Source organism: Bufo bufo, chromosome 1, assembly GCF_905171765.1.
Source record: "Bufo bufo chromosome 1, aBufBuf1.1, whole genome shotgun sequence".
Classification (NCBI taxonomy): domain Eukaryota; kingdom Metazoa; phylum Chordata; class Amphibia; order Anura; family Bufonidae; genus Bufo; species Bufo bufo.
Genome location: NC_053389.1, coordinates 612,026,976 through 612,034,804, shown reverse-complemented (window position 1 = coordinate 612,034,804; position 7,829 = coordinate 612,026,976).

The window sequence follows — 7,829 nt, the reverse complement described above, 5'->3', positions numbered from 1 at the left end:
CTCTTAGGACACTTGTTGATCCAATGGCCAGGATCTCCACAGTAGAAGCACTCTCCGCGTCTGCGACAAAGATTACCCCGGGTCATGCCAACCTGCATGGGTTCCTCGATGGAGACCTCAGTGTTGTCCCTGGAAAAGGCCTCTGGCTGGACCACCATCTGAGAACAGAACTGTCGTTCTTGTCGTCTCTCTCTAACTCGTCTGTCAAGTCGGACAACTAGGGTCATCATCTCCTCTAACGTCTCAGGAATTTGGTAATTGACTAATAGATCTTTTAAATTATCAGATAGAGCAGACCTAAACTGACTCTTCAGGGCTGGTTCATTCCATCCTGAGGGGACACACCACCGTCTGAATTGGGTGCAATACTCCTCCGCAGGGAGATGACCCTAAACCAGTGCCCTAAGAGCCGTCTCGGCTACCAGGGCCCTGTCTGGTTCGTCATAGAGGGTACCCAGGGCCTGAAAAAAACCCTCCACAGAAGTTAGACAACTGGCCCCAGGAGGTAACGAAAATGCCCAGTCCTGGGGATCACCCTGTAGTAGAGAAATGATAATCCCCACGCGTTGGCTCTCGGGAACGGAGGACACGGGGCGCAAACGGAAGTAGAGTTTGCAATTCTCCTTAAAGGAGAGAAACCTCTTCCGGTCTCCAGAAAAGGGTTCTGGGAGCTTGATCTGGGGTTCAAATGTGGACTGGAGGACAGAGGAGTGGAAGAACCTTGCCCTAACTCACAAGAACTGAGTTTCTCTCCTAGCTCCTGCACCCTCTGTGTCAAGTTAGAGACATGGTCAGTCAGGGTAGTAAGAGGATTCATGATACAGTGGTTATTGGGCCTGTTAATCTGTAACGGTCACGTCCACACACACACAGGGGGAAGGATAGTGACCATTGCGCTCCACCCTCACCCCTGGCCCTGCCTACTTGCCTCACGAGTCCTGATGACAGGGGACAACTGGGCGACAGTCCCTAACTTAGGATACGTGCAGGGAAGAAAGACAAGACAAAATACGAAACATGAACGGACCGGGTCAGAACCAAGAGAGCTACGCAGTACAAAGGGTTAAGCAAAGAATGGTCAGGAGAAGCCGGGGTCAAATACCAGGAGAGTAGAGAAGTACAAGAGGAGTCCTAAGAGAGTAGTCAGGTGGGAGCCGAGGTCACAATACCAGGACGGATGCGCAGTACAGGAGGAGCAGGCAAAAGGATCGTCAGGGAACGGAATCAGGTGAGTATTCAGTAGTCCAACAAATAGCCAGGAACCTAGAAATTAACAGGCAACCTGTGGCTAGCAGGCTGCCTGTATTTATAGTGGGGAGTGAGGGTCATGTGACGTGGCCAGCGTCACATGACCGACAGACCAACCAGTTGAGCACCGAGTGATCAGCTCGGCGCTCAAGGCAGACTTAAAAGCAGGGAGCCACCCAGCAGTAAAGCCGCCCTGGGAATGAGGTCAAACACAGATCCTCATTCCCAAAGCTAAGCAACAGTTCTGCGGGCAATGGGGGACCGAGTGCACCTTCGGAACCCCGTTACACTTACTAAATGTCCTGTAGCAGGCAGAGCATGGCGGGCGGCCGGCCGTAACTCACTGACGTCACGTGCCTGCACCGCCTACTTCATTCATAAAGTAGGCAGCGCAGGTACGTGACATCAGTGAGTTCCGGCCGGCCGGCCCTGCTCTGCCTGCTACAGGACATTTAGTAAGTAGTACAGATGGGGCTGGGGATCGGAACTTCAATGAAAGCTATTATTATAAAATGTTTAGGCAATAAAGCGGTGGGGCCGGAGTACAGTGACCGCACCGGCCCCGCCGCATTTGCATGACACCGGCCCCTCCCACAGGTTTAGCTCCCGTATATAAGGGCATCTGTGGATGCCACTATTATGGGGTGGGGGATATGTGGATGGCACTGTTATGGGGGGGAGATCTATGGATGGCACTGTTATGGGGGGATGATCTGTTTGGGAAGGGGGGTAGGTAGTTTGGGAAGGGGGTTGTTGAGGTTGGGATGGGGGATAAGGCATGGATGGGGGATAGGGCATGGATGGGGGATAGGACATGGACGGGGGATAGGGCATGGACGGGGGATAGGGTATGGACGGGGGATAGGATGTGGGGCAGTGCTGTACTTGCCATAAGGCACTGTCCAATTGTCTTCGGGCCTCAAAAAGCTGGTCGGGCGCACACCGTCCATCACCGGGAGCAACGATAATCAATAGTGATGCACCGGACCCAACATCCGACGTCGGCACCGCCCCCTCCTGCAGACGTCACACTGTGTCCTCCAAAGCGGCAACTCTATTGGTGAATCCCATCAAGGACTCGTAAAAGAGCCTTGTGAGATCCTCGTAGTCTGCCTGACGGCTCCTACTGGTCCTCTGGCGACGCATTAAGGCCTCAAAGAGTGGTGCCATTGTGGTCATTGTTGAGTCGCCAGAGGGCAGAGGTAGGGGAACATTGAGGTCCCGACCAGCTGTTGGAGTGGAACGAGAGGGACCCGTGGTGGGCGGCTCTTCGGGGACCGCCTCCGGTTCGCCAGCCTCCAGAAGGACTTCATGAGGAGGTTCGGGCGCCCGAGTACTGCTTGATGTGCTGTAAAGGAAACCAAAAAATAATTAATTTAAAAATAGAGAACTATATGTGGATGTTCCGGACAGAGTGTCAAATGACAGTCTGCCTGGGCCACACACATAGATTGGAGATTAACATTCATAATTAGTATAAACATTAGAGCTTACCTTCGCAGCTGTAGAGGGTTCTTCTAAGGAAACCTAATGCGGCCGCATAACGGTACGGCTGCTTTCGGCTTCCTCTTGACCCACTCGGGCGCTTGATCTCCTCGTTAAAGGGATTCTGTCATGAGATTTTACCCCATATAACCTAAACAAATGCCCATGTCCGTACTAATAACATGAATCCTAAGCTGGCCTTATTAAACCTGCTTGTGGCTCTATTAGCCCAAAAAACAGGTTTTTATAACCTGTCAATCACCTACCTAAGGTGCCCAAGGGGACGTCCGTTAATACAGGGTGCCTGGCCGCACCCATCGCCGTCTGGTGCCCAGAGCCGCCTTCCCTGTCTTAATCGCCGCCCTCCCTGTCTACAGTGCCGCCTTCCTCACCTCAGCGCCGCCTCCGCAATCCTCCCGTCCCTCTGCCAGATCCCGCGCGTGCGCACTAGGCTCAGCCTGATGCGCCCGTGCGGACTCCTTGCAGATACTTCGTTGAGCGAAGTGCGCATCAGAAAAAAATAAAAAATAAATATTATAATTCTTATTTTTTACGGACATCAAAAATGGTTTACTATTTGATTGAACCTGCCACAACAACAATAAAAATATTGATGTTCACTATAGGTAGCAGTGACCAACTTCAACCAGACACAAAACCAATTTTGACAAAAAAGTAGACATAAGCAGTATACAAAGTAATACTGTATACTTACGGCACTCCTCCCGTTGACTTTCATTGAGGTCGTCCCAATTTGGCACTATCACCTTACAGATCTCGAGCCAGAGGAGTCGGGTAGCATGATGGTCTGCGTGGCGGCGGTCGGTGTGGTCCCACAGTGGTGGTCGGTCCTCAAACATCTGGATGAGGAGTTCGTTGTCGATAAGCAAACCGCCGACGTCCTCCTCATCCGTTCTGGCGGAGCCTCTGGAACCCTAAAAATAGAAAAAAATAAAAATAATAAAAATATAACCTCATGTTTGACAGATTTCAAATTAAAAACACTCATTGTGAAAATACTCGTACGACCACGACCGTCGCGTGCTCCCCGACTTCCTCTGGCTGTGGCTCGACGACCTTTATTGGAGTCAACGGGACAAGCTGCCTGTAATAGAAGTAAAAATAAGAAAAATTTACAAACATACAAATCATAATTGGGAGATAAAAATAAATAATTACCGCTTGCTGTCCTCCACCACCGACTTCCTCCTCTCCTGCGGTCTCTTGGCTGGGAAGCCTCTCCTCCACAGATGATTACTGTGAAATAAAAAAATAAAATTTTTACAATCCGGTCATAATATTATAATGGTGAATGCTTAAAAAATTGGCATACCGTATCATGTCGACGACGTCGTCTTGGAGGAGAGCTCCCTGCCTCAGTTGAAGATGATGTGCCTGTGTAAAAAATAAATAAATAAATTTGATTTGAACTATTAATAATACAACAAACCCACACAAATAATACTTACTGGACATTATTTTTGAAATAGTTCAAAATAAATTTCTGGTCTGGCTGGCCTGTTTTGGGGTCAAAGTACTTGCGGGCTTGCGGGCAGGGCAATTCTTTTTTTTTATTAGGAAAAACAAATTTTCTTTATATATTTTTTGGCCTACATGAGAAAAAAATAATAGGAGAGTTATTCATGTTGTAGGAGTACTACCCCTAGCATACACTATGTACTTGAACCACCTTCAGTCCTATGCAAAAGTACATAGGGACTGCATGTGGTGCAAGTACATAGTGGATGCTAGGAGTGGTAGTCATCAGGACTACCACCCCTTGCATCCACTATGCACTTGCATGACCTGCAGTGCCTATGCAAAAGTACATAGGCACTGCAGGTGGTGCAAGTACATAGTGGATGCTAGGAGTGGGAGTCATCAGGACTACCACCCCTAGCATCCACTATGCACTTGCACCATCTGCAGTGCCTATGCAAAAGTACATAGGCACTGCAGGTGATGCAAGTACATAGTGGATGCTAGGAGTGGTAGTCATCAGGACTACCACCCCTAGCATCCACTATGCACTTGCACCACCTGCAGTCACTATGCAAAAGTACATAGGCACTGCAGGTGGTGCAAGTACATAGTGGACGCTAGGAGTGGTAGTCATCAGGACTACCACCCCTAGCTTCCACTATGCACTTTCACCACCTGCAGTGCCTATGCAAAAGTGCATAGGCACTTCAGGTGGTGCAAGTACATAGTGGATGCTAGGAGTGGTAGTCATCAGGACTACCACCCCTAGCATCCACTATATACTTGCACCACCTGCAGTCCCTGTGCAAAAGTACATAGGGCCCCACAGGTGGTACAAGTACATAGTGGATGCTAGGAGTAGTAATCCACAAGACTACTACTCCTAGCATGACCTATGTACTACAGCTCCTATGTATAAATACATGGGAGCTGCTTATATTTCTTTATGCTTGATACAAAGACCCAAAAAAACAAACATTATACTCACCTCTAATGGCGTCCACCCTTCTCCCTCGCAGGCAGGATCGAAGAAAGAACAGGAAGTAGACTCCGCCCACAGCTCCTCCTATTTGATTGCGCAGGTGCAGAAAGAAAAGCCAGATCCATCGATCAGGCAAACAACGGAAATCTTTTCGACGGATCTGGCTCTAATACATTCCTATGGAGAAAACCGCTGGATCCGTCATTCCGGCAAGTCTTCAGTTTTTTTCGCCGGAGAAAAAACCATAGCATGCTATGGTTTTCTTTTTTGCCTGATCAGTCAAAATGACTAAACTGAAGACATCCTGAACGGATTACTCTCCATTCAGAATGTATGGGGATATGCCTGATCAGTTATTTTCTGGCATTGAGCCCTTTTGACGGAACTCTATGCCGGAAAAGAAAAACGCTAGTGTGAAAGTACCCTAAGTATGAACGTGACATCACATGGCCTAGGCCCTAGGCTACCCTGCCAGAAGCTGATCGGCAGGGGTTCCGGGTGATGGACACCCGACGATCAGATACTGATGATCTATGCAGTATAAAGGTCTTGGAAAACTCCTTTAGGGTACTTTCACACTAGCGTTTTCTTACAAATGCCATCAGTTGGCATACGTTTTGCCGGATCCGGCAGGCAGTTCCGACGACAGAACTGCTTGCCGCATCACTCTGCCGCAAGTGTGAAAGTAGCCTTAATGAAGCTCTGCTAGATATGGGGTGGGGGAGTGGCCCGCTCTTATCACACAGACTTTTCTATATATTATTATACAGGTCATCAAACCCGAGACCTTCTGTATGGCAAACAGAAGAGTTGCCATTACACTACAGACCTACCCTGTTAGGGCTCATGCACACGACCGTATGTATTTTGCGGTCTGCAAAAAACATATCTGCAAAAAATACGGATGACGTCCGTGTGCATTCCGTATCTTGCTGAATGGAACAGCTCGCCCTTCATAGAACAGTACTATCCTTGTCCGTAATGCGGACAATAATAGGACATGTTCTATTTTTTTTCAGAACGGATATATACGGAAACGGCATGCATATGGAGTAACTTCCGTTTTTTTGCGGACCCATTGAAGTGAGTGGTTCCGCATACGGTCCTCAAAAAAACAGAACGGACAGGGAAAGAAAAATAAGTTTGTGTGCATGAGCCCTTAGGAATTAAGAAAATGGCCGTCAGCTGTAAAGGGAAGATTTTTATGCCTAATACAGTCCTGATCAAAAATTTAAGACCACTTGAAAAATGGCAAAAAATCATATTTAGCATGGCTGGATCTTAACAAGGTTCCAAGTAGAGCTTCAACATGCAACAAGAAGAAATGGGAGTGAGACAAAACATTTTTTGAGCATTCAATTTAATGAAAACAACGAATAAACTGAAACAGGCTGTTTTTCAGCTGATCAAAAGTTTAGGACCACACCTCCAAAAAAAAACTAAACCCCCCCAAAACAGAAATCCAACTTCCAAACATGAACTCAGTAATGAGTAGCTCCGCTGTTATTGTTTATTACTTCAAAAATTAGTTTCGGCATGCTTGATGCAAGCGTTTCCATGAGGTGAGTGGGAACATTTTTCCAAGTGGTGAAGACGGCCGCACGAAGGCCATCTACTGTCTGGAACTGTTGTCCATTTTTGTAAACTTCCCTTGCCATCCATCCCCAAAGGTTCTCAATTGGAATAAGATCAGGGGAACACGCAGGATGGGCCAAAAGAGTGATGTTATTCTCCTGGAAGAAGTCCCTTGTCCTGCGGGCATTGTGTACTGTAGCGTTGTCCTGTTGAAAAACCCAGTCGTTACCACACAGACGAGGGCCCTCAGTCATGAGGAATGTTCTCTGCAACATCTGGACATAGCCAGCGGCCGTTTGACGCCCCTGCACTTCCTGAAGATCCATTGTTCCACTGAAGGAAAAAGCACCCCAGACCATTATGGCGCCCCCTCCACTGTGGCGCGTAGAAAACATCTCAGGTGGGATCTGCTTGTCATGCCAGTAACGTTGGAAACCATCAGGACCATCAAGGTTACATTTTTTCTCATCAGAGAATAAAACTTTCTTCCACCTTTGAATGTCCCATGTTTGGTGCTCTCTTGCAAAGTCCAAACGAGCAGTTCTGTGGCGTTCAAGGAGACGAGGTCTTTGAAGACGTTTTTTGTCTTTGAAGACCTTCAGTCTCAGATGCCGTCTGATGGTTATGGGGCTGCAGTCAGCACCAGTAAGGGCCTTAATTTGGGTCGAGGATCGTCCAGTGTCTTGACGGACAGCCAATTGGATCCTCCGGCTCAGTGCTGATGAAATTTTTTTGGGTCTTCCACTTGACTTTTTTGTTCCATAACCCTCAGGATCATTTAAGAAATTCCAAATGACTGTCTTACTGCGTCCCACCTCAGCAGCGATGGCGCGCTGTGAGAGACCCTGCTTATGCAGTTCAACAACCCGACCACGTTCAAAAAGGGAGAGTTTTTTTGCCTTTGCCATCGCAACGCGTGACTACCTGATAGAAAATGACAATGAATCCACATCTTTGCACAGATTTGGCCTTTTAAAGGCATGTGGTCCTAAACTTTTGATCAGCTGAAAAACAGCCTGTTTCAGTTTAATCGTTGTTTTCATTAAATTCAATGCTC